This window comes from Carlito syrichta, unplaced genomic scaffold (genome assembly GCF_000164805.1).
Source record: "Carlito syrichta isolate Samal-C Ts95f unplaced genomic scaffold, Tarsius_syrichta-2.0.1 Scaffold303049, whole genome shotgun sequence".
NCBI lineage: Eukaryota > Metazoa > Chordata > Mammalia > Primates > Tarsiidae > Carlito > Carlito syrichta.
Window position 1 is genome coordinate 11537 of NW_007247145.1, and position 15879 is coordinate 27415.

Here is a 15879-nt window from a genome sequence, read left to right on the forward strand (position 1 = left end):
TGCACTTCAGCCTGGGCAACAGAGTGAGACTCCAACTCAAAAAAGAAAGAAAGGAAGGAGAGAGAGAGAAGAGAAGAGAAGAGAAGAGAAGAGAAGAGAAGAGAAGAGAAGAGAAGAGAAGAGAAAAGAAGAGAAGAGAAGAGAAGAAAGGAAGAAAGGAAGAAAGGAAGGAAGAAAGGAATTGCCTTGATAGATAACACTTGGTTGCTTGGTCTTTGGTAAATATGGCATCATCTGCATGAAGACTGATTCATGAGATCTATATTGTTGAAAAATGCTTCGAAGAAGCAAATAACTTTTTCTGGCCCTTGAAATTGTCCTCTCCATGAGGTAGAATGGAGAAAAAGACCACTCATTTTGTAGAAAGTGCCGATGAGGGGAACAGGGAAGACCAGATCAGAAGCCTTATTAGAAGGATGAGCTAAGGTGTCTACCATGATTATTTTTGCAATCTGCTAGTTAATAAAGAGTGATTGCTTTCAATTTGAAAAAAAAATATATTTTTTTTATTATAAAGATGTGGGGTACAATTCAGGGTTAAGTATACAAACGTTGATTATGCAGGTACCCTTGTTGATGAGGTGTGCCCCTCCCTCCCCTAGTAGTTCTCTCAACTGCAATCCCACCCCCCCTCCCCTATCAGTTTCCCACTACTGCCAATCCCTTTCTTACAGTATTATAATAGTTCAAGGTCCACTTATGAGTGAGAATATATGGTACTCTGTTCTTTGTTTCTGTGATAGATCACTGAGTATGATCGACTCCAAATCCATCCAAGTGGCTGCAAAGTCCATGTGTTTGTTCTTCTTTATGGCTGCATAATATTTCATTGTGTATATTACCGCATTTTTTTTTTATCCAGTCCAGCTTCGATGGGCAACATGGTTGGTTCCATGTTTTTGCTATTGTGAATTGAGCTGCAACAAACATACATGTGCAGGTATATATTTGTAGAATGACTTGAGTTCCTCTGGGTATATTCCCAATAGGGGAATTGCTGGGTCATATGGAAGGTCAATTTCTAGTTCTTTCAGAAATCGCCAGACTGTCTTCCAAAGAGGTTGCGCTAATTTACATTTCCACCAGCAGTGTAGAAGCGTTCCTTTTTCTCCACATCCTCACCAGTATCTGTTGTTTGTTTTATTAATGATGGCCATTCTTACTGGGGTTAGATTGTATCTCAGTGTGGTTTTGATTTGCATTTCTCTAATGATTAGTGAGGCTAAGCACTTTTTCATGTGTCTGTTGGCTGCCCGTATATCTTCTTTTGAGAAGTGTCTATTCATGTCTTTTGCCCACTTTTTAATGGGGCTGTTTGGTTTTTTCCTTTTGGCGCATTTGAATTCCTTATAGATCCTAGATGTTAGACCTTTGTCAGATATACAGTTGGCAAATATTTTTTTCCCATTCTATGGGCTGTCTCCCTGCTCTCTTGATGGTTTCTTTTGCTTTGCAGAAGCTCGTTAGTTTGATGAGGTCTCACTTGTCTATCTTATTTCTTAAAGTATAGGCATTTAGAGTTCTGAATAGGAACTGGTTGCCAGTTCTGATTTTCATAAGGGTGTCTCTTGCGTTTTCTAAGATTCTTATAGTTTGAGGTTTTATGTTTAGATCTTTGATCCATTTAGAATTAATTTTTGTGTATGGTGATATGTAGGGGTCCTGTTTCAATCTTCTGCATGTGATCAGTCAGCACCATTTACTGAATAGGTTCTCTTCTCCTCAGTGGTTGTCGTTGGAGACTTTGTCAAAGATGAGTTGGTTGAGAAATTGAGGCTTTGCTTCTGGAATCCCTATCCTGTTCCATTGGTCTATATGCCTGTTCTTGTACCAATACCAGGTTGTTTTGATTACTGTAGCCTTATAGTAAAGTTTGAAGTCTGGAAGTGTGATATCTCCTGCTTTATTTCTTTTGCTAAGGGTTGTTTTGGCTATTTGTGATCATTTATGTTTCCATATGAATTTCTGTATTGTCATTTCTGGGTCTGAGAAGAATGATGTTGATAACTTAATGCGTATTGCGTTGAATCTGTAGATTGCCTTTGGTAGGATGGACATTTTGACAATGTTGATTCTTCTTATCCATGAGCATGGAATATTTTTCCATTTGTATCTTCTTGGATTTCTTTGAGCAGTGTTTTGTGGTTCTCATTGTTAGTGTCTTTCACTTCTCTGGTTAGGAAGATGCCAAGGTATTTCATTTTTGTGTGTGGCCATTTTGAATAGGATTGTGCTTTTACTTTGGGTCTCTGCCTGGTTGTTTTTGGTGTATAGGAATGCAATGGTCTTTTGCACATTTATTTTGTACCCTGAGACTTTGCCAAAGTCCTTTATCAGTGCAAGTATGTTTTTGACAGATTCTGTTGGATTTTCAAGGTATAGGATCATATCATCAGCAAAGAGGAATAACTTGACTTCCTCTTTTCCTATTTGGATGCCCTTGAATTTTTTCTTTTGTCGAATTGCCCTAGCTGGGATTTCCAACACAAAGTTGAACAAGAGGGATGAGAGTGGGCAGACTTGTCTTGTTCCAATTTTCAGGAGAAAGGTTTCCAGTTTCTGTCTATTTAGCAATATGTTAGCTGTGGGTTTATCGTAGATGGCACTTACTATGTTGAGATATTTTTTTCTATACTTAGGTGTTTGAGGGTTTTATCAAGAAGGGATGCTGGATTTTATCAAAAACTTTTTCTGCATCTAATGAGATAATCATGTGGTTCTTGTTTTTACATCTGTTGATGTACTTAATAACATTTATGATCTTGCAATGTTGAACCAGCCCTGTATCCTGAGGATGAAGCCTACTTGGTCATGGTGGATGATTTTTGAGATGTGTTTTTGGATCCGATTTGCTAGAATCTTGTTGAGGATTTTTGCATCTATATTCATAAGGGATACTGCCTCTTCTTTTGTTGGATCTTTACCTGGTTTGGGTATCAGCGTGACGTACAATGATTCTGGGAGAATTCTATCCTTCTCAACTGTCTGGAATGAAAAAAATATATATATATTTTTTTGAGTTGGGGTCTCACTCTGTCTCCCAGACTAGAGTGCGGTGGCTGCTCCTGGCCCCCGCAGCCTCTACCTGCTGGGCTCCAGCGATCCTTCCGTCTCAGCCTTCCAAGTAGCTGGAACTACAGGCGTGCGCTACCACGCCCAGCTAATTTTTTGATTTATTGTAGAGATGAAGTCTCACCAAGTTGCCCAGGCAGGTCTCAAACCCGCGGGCTCAGGCAATCCACTCACCTCAGCCTCCCAAAGGCATGGGATTACAGGCTGAGCCACCAAGCCCAGCTGAAAAATAATTTTTTAATCAGCAATATACAATGAAGATCTTTTAACGTCAATCAGTATAGCTGAATATGACTCATTTTAACTGTTACTTATTTAAGTGTCTGTATATAACATATTTATTTATCCTATCCCCCAGTAATGGCTTTCAGTAGTTTTTACTACTTGTACTATGATAAATAATGCAATGAACCGTGTGTAGTTTTACATGTGTATTTTTAATTGGTGCATATAATTCACTATTAGATATAATACCATTTATTTAACCAGTCCTTAAATGATGGCTAGTCCAATCATGCCAGAGAGAGATAGAGAGAGAGAGAGAGAGAGGAAAGGAGGGAGGGAGAGAGAGAGAGAGAAATAGAAGGAAGGAGAAAGGGAACATGTAGAAAAGTGGAGAATTAATGGCTTATATAATGAAACTTCTAGGGCACGCTGGCTTTAGTCCCAGTAAAATCCAGGGCAGAAATGGTGTCAAAAGGACGATCTCCATTTTTTGGCTCTGTTTCCACTGGGTTGGTTTTATTTTCAAGCAGGCTTTGTCCATTTTACCTCAAAGTTGGCCTCATGTAGCTCCAAGATTATATGGTTCTTAACTTCCAGGAGTCCTGGAGGAGGAAGTGTCCCTTTTCCGGTAGCAAATTTCCCAGAGTCAGCTTTAATCAGACCAGCGTGAGTCACATGCTCTTCTCTAAATCAATCACTATGGTCAAGACGAACATAGCCTGGGTGACCAACATGTCCCTGGGACCAGGGAATGTCCAGCCTTCTCAACTCTGCAAAGTTTGTGGGCTGAGAAGGCAGGTAGGACAGTTTTGAAAAGGTTTAAAGGTATCCTGTTACCAGCAGACATGTGCACAGTTATTGGGAAGCCAAAAACGTGAATGCTTAGGGGAGATTAACATCGTTTTTTAGAAAAACACCAGAGCTTTTGTGAGGGGAAAAAAGTGTTTAATGACACAAATCTATATACCATGTACCTGTAAGAGGTGTCCAAGATTTGGAACCTTATTTTATTTTATTTTATTTTATTTTGAGTTGGAGTCTCACTCTGTCACCCAGGCTGGAGTGCAGTGGTAAGCTCATAGTCACCTTAGCATCGACCTGCTGGCCTCTGGCTATCCTTCTGCCTCAGCCTTCCAAGTAGCCAGAACTACAGATGTGCGCTGCCACACTCGGCTATTTTTTTTTAATTTGTTGTAGAGACGAGATTTCACCATGCTGCCCAATCTGGTCTCGAACCCACGGGCTCAGGCAATCCTCTCGCCTCGGCCTCCCTAAGTAATGGGATTACAGGTCTGAGCCACTGCGCCTGGCCTGGAATCTCATTTTAACCAACATATATCCTGGTCCTTCTATAGTAAGGTAGAGAAGACACCTGCCTCTTGCCAATCAGACTTGTTTTCCTGCCTTTTTGGAAATCTGCCAGTTACCCATCCACAGATGACAAATAGAGTTGGCTCAGTAACCCTCTCCTTTCCTGGGCAGCCATTAATCCACCCTTGGGTCAGGTCTGTTTCTCATTTACAGTCTTTTTACTACTTCTATACTGAATATTTTCTTTTTCTTTCTTTTTTCTTTTTTTCTTTTTTTTTTGAATCAGAGTCTTACTCCATCACCCAGGCTAGAGTGCAGTGGCATGCTCACAGCCACCCCAGCTTTGACCTGTTGGGCTCCAGTGATCCTTCCACCTCAGCCTTCCAAGTAGCCGGAACTACAGGCGCATACTACCATGCCCGGCTAATTTTCTGACTGATTGTAGAGATGAGGTCTTGCCAAGTTGCCCCGGCTAGTCTCAAACCCACGGGCTCAGTCAATCCTCTCACCTCGGCCTCCCAAAATGCTGGGATTATAGGTTTGAGCCGCCGCGCCCAGCCTTAAATATTTTCTTTATTTGTATTTATTTTATCAGAGACAGGGTCTCACTCTGTTACTCGGGCTAGAGTGTAGTAGCTCAATTATAGCTCACCGCAGCCTCTAACTCCTGGGTTCAAGCGATCCTCCCACTTCAGCACCCCCCCACCCCCACCCCAAGTAACTGGGGTTACAGGCATGAGCCACCACACTTGACTTGAAGATTTTCTTTAACAGATCGTCAGCAAGAGGGGACGCAGAAGAAATGAAGAGCATTCAGCCCAAAGCTGAGACCTTTGTTTTGAATCCCATGAAAATGAATAATCCCCTAAATGCTAAAATTGACATATTCCACATTAGATTATTTTCTGAACTCACCCCAAGCCAATGGGTAATCAGAGGCAAGATTACACCAAAGTGCATGAATGTCCTGGATAGGCAAACCATTTGATGGCCCTTGACGTCACTTGGGCATTTACTCAGTGGAGAAATTCAGGGTAACGGAAAAGCCTAGGCCACCAGTTGCTCTTTCTTCTCCACATCTTAAATTTGCGGACTCCATTCCATAAGACAAAAACCCTGGGATATCAGGTTACATCCCTCTTAGGAGGCAAGTTATCTGTCTACCTTGGCATGGCACTAGGGTCGCTCAAATCACCCCCCCGCCACCGCACCAAGCAGATCATCCAAGAGTCTCCTCTGAAAATGCCCAGCCCTCCATCCCCCTGCCCCATAGGAAACAGTTTTCTGCATCTTAGCCTACCCTTGGTTGGGCCATCCCTAAGCCTGTCCAGCTCCGAGGAGTGAACACGTTAAACATTAAACAAGTGGATTGGTAAGCTTTGAAGCCAAAGTTAACCAATTTGGAGCCAACAAGACCCAGAGAAGAGAAGAATGCACAGGCCACGTGAGTCTGATGGAGAGTGAAGGCTAGGCTGGGGAGGGAGGAAGAGTTTGCCAGCAAAAACAAGATGAAGCGCAGAACTATTTTCAAACTCTTTTAAGCCATGGAACCCTTTATTCAAAGGATATCTTAACTTCGCTTTGAAAAAGAAGGCAGTTGAGTTGAAGTGAGGCCAAGGCCCAGCCCAGGCCGCCCTCCCCATGCAATAGCCCCTGGGGCCCCTTGGAGGGGATTCTTAGGGCTCAACACAGCTTAAAAACTGCTGACCTAGACTGTCTACGAGAGTAAAAGTGAAGAATGCAGTTTGTTCAGAGACAAACTGGTACTGCCCAGGCTTTGTTCCAATGTTAAAAAGGCATAGTGCAGCTAAGGAACAGATAGTATCAAGTCATTAAACAGATACCTCTGGGCGATTTCTCATCAGACAATGAGAGTGATGCTTTGTGTTCTTAAACTATTGTACCTTATTAACTTTTACCTTTTGAATGGCATCCTAAGATGGGAAACCTTTCCTTCACATCGGCTAGGAGGCTGTCATCCTAGTGGGGCTTGGGTTAATTTTGTTTTAAAATTCCCTTTTTGCTAGCTTTGTTTTAAATGTGTTAAACCTTTTCTTATTCTCCTGCAAACTCTGGTCAATCAGCGCTGAGGATACTTCCCTTAAGCCGGCCTGTTGTATTATTTACATTTCCTTCTCACCAATTCTCACCACTGGATTGTTAAGCTCCCTCAGGGTAGGAAATGTTTCCTTTCAAGTATGCATCTCTAGTGACTACACAGGACTTGTCAATAGACAATAAATATTTGCTGAATAAATGACACCAGCAGAGGCAGAATGGCTATGAGGTCCCTACAACAGCAACAACAGCAACAACAACAACAACCACAAAACACAAAGCGGAATTCAAACAGTGTGGCAGTGCAAAGACAGGCTCTGGACCTGATTTGGATGCAAGTTGTGTAAACTCTTAAGCCTTCATCTTCTCATCTAGAAAGTGGGAGTCATAACGTAGCAGCGTTGCATCCTTCTCAGGCATGTAGGTGCAGTTACCTTAAAACCCCTTATGTCTTAGGCAGCTTGAACTACCGTCACAAAAATACCGTATGAAGGTTGGGAGGTCCAAGATCAAGGTGTTGACCCATTTGCTTCCTGGCAAGGGCCCTCTTTCTGGTTTCCCAGTGGATATCTTCTTGCTGTATCTTCGCCTGGCGGAGAAAAAGAACGAGAGAGAGAGGAAGAGAGGAAAGGAGGAAGGGAGGGACGAGAAGAAATAATCTCTTTTGTGTCTCTTTCTCTCTTTGCCAGGTGAGGTGAGGAAGAGATAGAGTCTCCCTCTGTCGCTCAGACAGGAGTGCAGTGGTGCAATCATAGCCCACTGTAACCTCAGACTCTTGGATTCAAGTGGTCCTCCTGCCTTAGTCTCCCGAGTAGCTGGGGCTACAGGTGTGTGTCACCCCACCAGGCCTAATTAAAAAAAAATTTTTTTGTAAGGATAGGATCCAGCTATGTTGTCCTGGCTGGCCTTGAACTCCTGGCCTCATTCAGTCTTCCCGCCTCAGCCTCCCAACATGCTGGAATTACAGGCATGAGCCACCTCTCCCAGCACATACCCTATTATGAGTGCTCTATTCTCATGACCTAATTACCTCCCCAAAGTCCCACATACAAATGCCATCATACTGGGGAAGAGAGTCGCAGCATATACATTTTGAGGGACACAAACTTGGTCCATAGTCCCTTACCTCATCCCATAAGGTAAAGCAAGTGATCTCTTATGTTCCTCTACTGCCTGTCAGCACCGCCAAAATGAGTAGTCCTTACCCCTCCAGTGTTTTTTTTAGAGCACAGAGGAAGTAGGTGGACCTATTGGATTTATATATACGTGTGTGTATGTACTTTCCTTTTTAAAAAAATAAACCTGAGGGCATAGTTGAATTCATGTATATTAAAAGCACACTTGGCCAGGTGCTACATCTCACGTCTGTAATCCTAGCACTTTGGAAGGTCAAGGCAGGGGGATGGCTTGCGCCTGGGAGTTCAAGACCAGTCTAGGCTTCATAGCAAGAACTTATCTCTCCAAAAAAAATTAGCCAGGCATGGTAGCAGGTGACTGTAGTCCCAGCTACTTGGGAGGCTGAGGCAGAAGGATCACCGAGTCCAGGAGGTCAAGGCTGCGGTGAGCCATGACCATGCCACTGCACTCTAGCCTGGGTGACTGAGTAAGACCCTGAATCAAAAAAAAAAAAAAAAAAAAAGGCACACTTGGGCCAACTCTGGTTTGCACTTCTCCTAGGGTTGTTGGGATTATGATGTTGGTGAACATATGGAAAGTGCCCTACCCAGTAGCTGACACCTGGCCATGATGGGCGTCCATGTATAAAGTACCTCCAACCCCAGAGATGCAGCATATTGAAAAAGAAATCATGTCATTGGAGGATTTTCTTCTACTGCAATCAAACAGTTTCTACAGGATGACAGCAAGATTGTATTCTCTTTGGAGACCACTGGTTATAGCGCCCTTTCTGATTTTGTAACTTTGGCAACTTGTGTGCCATTCACTGTTTCATGAACTTGTTCCCCACACAGTCACAGTGGCTCGCATCTGTAATCTCAGCACTTTGAGAGACCAAGGCAGGAAGATTGCTTAAGCCCAGGAGTTCGAGACCAACCTGAGCAACTTAGTGAGACCTCATCTCTAAAATAAAATAAAATAAAATAAAATAAAATGGGCAGAGTTGCAGAGCTCTGCCATGGACAGGCTGTGTGTCAGATCCCAGGACCAACAACACACAAGTGAGAGCTGGACAAGTAAATAAACAGACACAATCAAAGGCGGTCATATAAGCACCAAGACAGAAAAACGCTCACAATTCTCAGACCATTGAGAAGGTGACTGACCTAGAACCGGGATGAAGGGAGGCCAGAGACAGTTTTTTGCAAAGTGACTTGCCTTCTGTAATCCTTATGCAGCAACAGACTTGTTAAAAAAGAGATGTGGGTAGATTGCAGTAATTTCAGTTTTGTAGAAATGTAGAAGCTTAAAATGAGAAGGAACCTTAGTAAGCAAGTCATCTCCCAAAGCCCTGCATCCAAATACCATAATACCGGGGATGAGGGTTTCAGCATATAAATTTTGGGGGATACAAACTCAGTTCATAGTCCCTTATATCATTCCATTTAAAGCAAGTGGCTGTATGCATGGCTTGTTACATGTTCCTTCTGTATGCTCTGAGGCCGGATCACCTCGGTTCAATTTTGGTCTCTTTCACTTTAAGCTGTAGGAACTGGGGAACACTCCTTATCCTTTCTGTGCCTCAGTTTCTTCGCCAGTGAAATGGAAGATAATAATAGAATCTGGAATAAGCACGTTTTCAAGGACCATTGACCATTAAAAGTAATTATTTCTAAATTCACCAGTTTAGCTGATTATAGGCCTTCAATGAATTAAAAAAAATTCATAAACATTTTCTTCCAGAAGTCTTGGACATCTTATATGAAGGTCAGACCTTGTTCAAGTCAGACGCCTTATTACATTAAATTATTGAATGCTGAGGGGAAAAGCCTATGTGAAACAGAATAAAAGGCTTTTAAAAATTTTCTCAGCCATGGACTTTAGGTAACCTTTCCCCTAATAACCATAAAACCATTATATACATACTAAAATACATGAATAAGAAAATAAACCCCATTATTTCATATTCCTTTCAAAATTTATGACAAGGTCTAGGGCTTAGTAAGCCCCTTCTTAATATAAAGTGAAAATTAATAATGTACATAAATCTTGCAAGAAATATTTAAGTACTGAAGCAAGCAAACTTGAAACACCCCCCATGATCCATGGGGAATGTCACCGATACACAACTGGTTTACTGGGTAGAAAAGAGGTCGATAAAATAGCACCACGAGACCAGTATTCTTAGACTAGACAAAAAGCATGCTTCAAAAGTAATGGAAATCTGTATCTTTAAAGACATCACATAATTAAGATTTTTGTTAAATACGGCTGACCTTTTCCCCTAATAAGGAGGCTTTATTATACAGAGATAGATATTAACATAACACACTCCAAGTACAGGTGCTGAAAAGGACTGGTCAAATGCACCCTTCTGGGATTTTTGCCTTTGTGTTGCTACTTCCTGGATACTTAAGGGTCAGAATTCAACACATCTAGTTGAAGTTAGTGAGGGGTTGTAAGCGATGGGTGCTAGAGGTTCTGGAAGAGCAGACATCAAGGGCACTTTGGTCTTTGTCTCAGTCTATGTGCCCAAGTAACTGTTGTAAGTTTAAGTAGATTTAGAACTGCCTTCGGTTTTTACTCTCTCTTACACAGAGTTCTTTATAGTGTGGGGACATAACAGGATTTTAGCAATGATAGGTGGGTTTTTTTGTTTATTTTTATTTTTGAGTCGGTGTCTCACTGTTGCCCAGGCTGGAGTGCAGGGGCACGATCACGGCTCACCGCAGCCTCGACCTCCTGGGTTCAGGCCATCCTTTCGCCTCTGCCTCACCAGTAACTCGGGACTACTGGCACCTGCCACCATGCCCAGCTGAACTGTTGATTTGTTGTAGAGATGAGGTCTTGCCATGTTGCCCAGGCTGGTCTTGAATTCCTGGGCTCAAGCCACTGTCTCACCTGGGCCTCCCAAAGTGCTGGGATGACATGCATGAGTCCTGGAGCCCAGCCTCAATCCTTGCTTAAATAAAGGGAAACATGCTTCCCTTCAAAATTTCTTGTGCCCTTCAGCGTGGTAATAACTCTTTGAGAGAGATGCAATATAGATCATCTCCTAAAGGTACTTAGCTCAGAAACCTTTCTGGTGATGCCTCTACGGCAGCCAGGTTTTTCAGGACACACTTTCGAAAACACCGTGGTAATGCTCCCTTGGCGTTGCCAAAGTGAAAAGCGTAACTCAGCTGAAATCCTTCTCATGGCAGCCATTGTCCCAAGCATATAGTCTAAACTTCTGGGTGACCTTAGACAGTCTGACTGGCTCCTTACACTCAGCCTCCTGGGTAGCTGGGACTACAAGCATACATCATGAAGCCCAGCTAATTTTTCAATTTTTTTACTTGTAGAGACAAGGTCTTGCTATGTTGGTTAGGTTGGTCTTGAACTTCTGGCCTCAAGTGATCCTCTCACTTTGGCTTCCCAAAGTGCTGGAATTATAGGCACGAGCCACGGTGCCCAGCCTACTGGTGGGATTTCTGGAGAAGTCTTAGACCCCAAGCACGCATCCTTTCATTTGTTCCTATACCCACTCCATATTAGTCCTAGTATGGTCTCCTGCCAATTCTAGTTGCCATCAGTGAAGTGGGGACTGTGTTTTATACACTGTTATGCTGCTTACCTAGTACCTACTGCAGTGCCTGGCACACAGAAGGCCTTGCATCTATTTGTGGAATGATTAAAACAATAGCCTTTGCCAGACAGCTGAGGGCACATCTCACGGCATGCCTGGTAATTCAAGAATGCCTGGGCCCGTTCTGGAGGATTCAGAAAGGTTTGCTTACTTACATGTGGGCAGCAGAGGGCTCCTACTCTACCTAGGCCAAAGATACTCTTTTAGGGTACAATTATGAAGGCAGTTCTACTGACTTAGAGCAACAGGGGAGCAAAATGGGCACACAGACTGGAATTTCTACGCAAAGATCTTTTTCTTGTCGCTGGGAAACTAGGCCCTATCAGACGAACATGGGAGGATGACACAGAGTTGTCCTGAAGGAAAAGGAGCCTGGTTCAGCTCTTCAGAACTGCCAACATCGGCTCAGAGTCAGGGCAGCAGGACAACCTGGTGCAGGTACTTATTCATCAAGCCCTTTTCCAGAGAGACGTCATAGAAGTTGGGGATGTAGCTGTGGTCACTTCTTTCTCATCACTGCTATGGCATCTCAGATTTTTAATTTTAATTTTTTGTCATTCAAGAGTAGCAGCACTGAGGAAGTTCTGCATTGTAGCGGGAACGCACATACGGAGGGGGCACCCCCCAAAATTAGGAATTGTTTTTGGGAGGGTAGTAAGGGTTTCCCATGCTATGTAAGTGTTCTAGGAACTCATTGCCATCAGTGTACCAGCTAGTGTTGTTGTGAGAGGCTGCATTGGGTTTCAGTGAATTTGTTTGTTTGGGGTTTTTTTTTTTTTTTGAGGTTCAGTCAACACATGTGCTCCTTTCATGGTGGGTGATTTATGAGTGCAGCTGCCCATACCTCGCTTGAGTGTTCAGCAGTTTTGACCAAAAACAGTATGATGTCCATGCCCTACCCTCCCTATTCACCCATTCTTACCTCAAGCGACTTGTTTTTTTTTTGTTTCCCCATTGAAAAAAGTCCTTGAAAGTAAACATTTTGCTGATGTGGAAGAAGAGAAACAAAAAACGGCAGGAGGACTGGAAGGCATCAAATGTGATGAGTTCAAAAACTGTTTTGACCAGTGGCAAAAGCATCTTGATAGGTGTACGGCATCAAACGGAGAGTACTCTGAAGGTGATTGAAGTTTAAGCATGTCAGAATAAACACAGCACTTCTAATAAATAAATTGCATTTGGGGGGGTTCTCTCCTTGTAAAAGACATAGATGTTCATGCTATTAGTACCTGGTAGTGAGAAGGGACTCAAATTGTTTCCCCAGAACCTGGATTTCTCTGGGACTTTCAAGGGATTCTTTAGGTTGGTGGCCAAGAAAGCTGATGACCTTGCAGAAATACCTCAAGAAAGTCCGGAAGTAACCAGCAAAAGGGCCTCTGTTTCTCCTAAGGTCACTGGAGTAGATTAACATCTCTGACTCAGGGTGACTGGCCTATGTTACTCAAGACTAAGTCTCATTTACTTTTTGCTTCTTTCTTTTAACTGCCCTGCATAATTAGGAGGGGAACTCTGAGGTCCAGTAGTTCACAGCAGAGTTCTGCCCAGGTTGGTCTCAGAGGGTTTTCCCCTCACACTGGCTTTCCCATCTTTCCTTTCTCCACCTGTGGGTCTTGGGGTTTGGGGGAGCCACTCTCACCATCTTGAAGCGATAAAAGACGAGTGCTCGTATGTGTACACACAGCAGTGTACACCATTTCCTATCAGGTACAACCCACTCGTGCACTAAAACCGGGCAGCAAGGTATACCATGGCTGTGCAAGAGTTCTGTGTGTCATTTGGGAGCTCGGCAGTAAAGCCACAAAGTGTGCCCCCCACTATGGGCTTCCCAAAGGGAAGGATGCAAGTTCTTATGTATTTTTGGTATTCCCCCAGGAGAGCAAAGGTAAACACTTGATGGGAAAACATAGCACTGCTATTGTCATTTTCTTTCCCCAGAATGAGAAACTCTCAGAAGCTCGAATGAGAACCCAAGTCTGAAAAGTGAAGACCCAAATGCTCAAGACCCTCTAATTCGTCGCCTCTGTGAATCAAGCTGTAGTCTAGCTTAGGTAATTTAGGGGAGCAGGGAAGTGGCAAGGGGAAGACCTGAGCTGCGGTGAAGTCAGAGCAAAGTGAATGCAAAGTCATGGCTTCCCCTCTGTGGTGAGGTCATGTGTTTCCTGAGTTAATGGAGATATTATTTAGTGAATATGTGAAAAGGACACAGGCCGCTTTGTTACCGCTTTCTCATATCTCTTATAATTCTCTACATATTTTTAGAATCTGAACAGACTCATTTGCTATAGAGTTAGTTCAGTTTAATTTTCTGATGGAGACTTGAAGGGGACAGTCTTGATATAGAAGCTTGAATATTAACTAGATAGTTTTTAGAAACGTGCAGCACCTCCCATCCCACCAACGACATCTTCTCTCACACCGGGTTTTTTGGGGGTTTTTTTAGAGTCAGTCTCACTCTGTTGCCCAGATTGGAATGCAGTGGCACACTGCTCACGGCCACCATAGCCTCGACCTGCTAGGCTCAGGTGATCCTTCCACCTCAGCCTTCCAAGTAGCTGGAACTACAGGCGCGTGCTACCACGTCTGGATAATTTTTTGATTTATTGTAGAAACGTGGTCTCACCAAGTTGCCCAGACTGGTCTCGAATCCCTGGACTCGGGCAGTGCTCTTGCCTCGGCCTCCCAAAGTGCTGGGGTGACAGGCTTGAGCTACCACGCCTGGCCTCTCACACTGGTTTTACTACTCAGGGGTAGTCTTACACCCAGGTAAATGATACTTCATTGTCCATTTTACCATACAGTCCAGTGGATATTAAAAAGATAGTTCACTATATAGACCTGATTAATTGAAGAAAAATATAGCTTCTTATCGCTGACATTATGAGGTTAGAAATAGCATCCTATGCTAATCTGCAATGCCAAGAAATGAATATGGTTTAAATCAGATCTCATGACTAATGCATAAGATCCAAAGTTCTTTTATTCCTGGCTATTTTAGAAAACTGGGGTGTATTTTTACCCTAAACACTAATTCTATAAAATTTATTGAGATAATACAAAACACTTTGTAAGTAACATCTCATAATCAAGATTTATGAACTACTTGTCAGGCGTGGTGGCTCACACCTGTAATCACAGAACTTTGGGAGGCCGAGGTGGAAGGATCGCTTAGTTTGAGACCAACCTGGGCAACATAGCGAGACCCTGTCTCTATAAAAAAAAAAAATCGGCCATGTCCTTGCCAAGCTATGGTGTGGCTATATGCTCTCTGAGCTATGGCCAGGCCGTGTTTCCTGGTTTTGGTCCCCTCCCCTACCTTGGGGTGGCGAATCTCTTCTTTCTCTCTCTCTAATTTACTTTCTAAATAAACTATATTTTCTAACCTAAAAAAATAAATAAATCAAAATCAAAATCGAAAAATTAGCTGGGTGTGGTTTGGCATGCCTATAGTCCTAACTACTGGGGAGGCTGAGGCAGGAGGATCGCTTAATAAAGCCCAGGAGTTGGAGGCTGCAGTGAGTTATGAAGGCATCACTGCACTGCAGTCTGAGCAAGAGAACCAGACCCTGTCCCTTCCCCTGCCAAAAAAAGATTTAAGGCCTACTGATGACCACGGGAACAATAACAATTTCTCTATTTTATTTTGTAAAAATTGTGGACATGCCATGATTTAGACTCAGTCTCAAGAATACCTGCTCCTAAGTTATTGTCATTTCTGGATACTCATTATCTGGAAAGATGATTTGCCATAATAAAAGAGAAAGTTTAGATTGCTTTCTGCAGTTGCTAGTTCGTTTTAATGTAACTTATTGTGAGTTCATTGAAATAGAAAGAAATCTATCCAGCAATAAAGTAGGCCTGTTATTTTTGCTTGTTTTTGTTTTGGTCATGACAAACTGTGAAATGCTGTGTTTTTCCTATAGTTCTAGTCCATGAAATCTGCAATTTTTCCACTTGATTTACGAAGGGCCCTTAATTACTGCTGTCATTAGCACCTAGTGTTCAAAACAGTCTGTTAAAATGTACTGTGAGTCTCACCTCCAAGTCCCTGCTTGCTTTATTTTAATTTTTTCCTAGGGTAAGTAAAACAATAATTGCCTTAATAACAACCATTATGTACCGGGAATTAAATAATATTACAAGTTGTTTTTTTTTTCCCTGCTTCTTTCTATTAATTTAGACTTCGGCATTTGTGTGTTGAGGCCGGCTTAGAGTTTGAACAAGTGTCCCCAGGCAGGTTATCACCAGCGAGGACTTATTACCTGGGTTTTAAAACAAGTCACTCGTTTGCCTTCTTCTTTCCACATGGCTGGGGATGACAGACAGCTGCCGTGAAGCTTCAATGTTTCTGCCTGGTCATGCACAGTTCTGCAATATGATGCATAAATGTATAACCACAACTTGGGCATAAGGAGATCCAGCAGCCCGGCGCGTGGCCGCGGCCGTCCTCGTGCGCGCGCGCGCGCGCACAC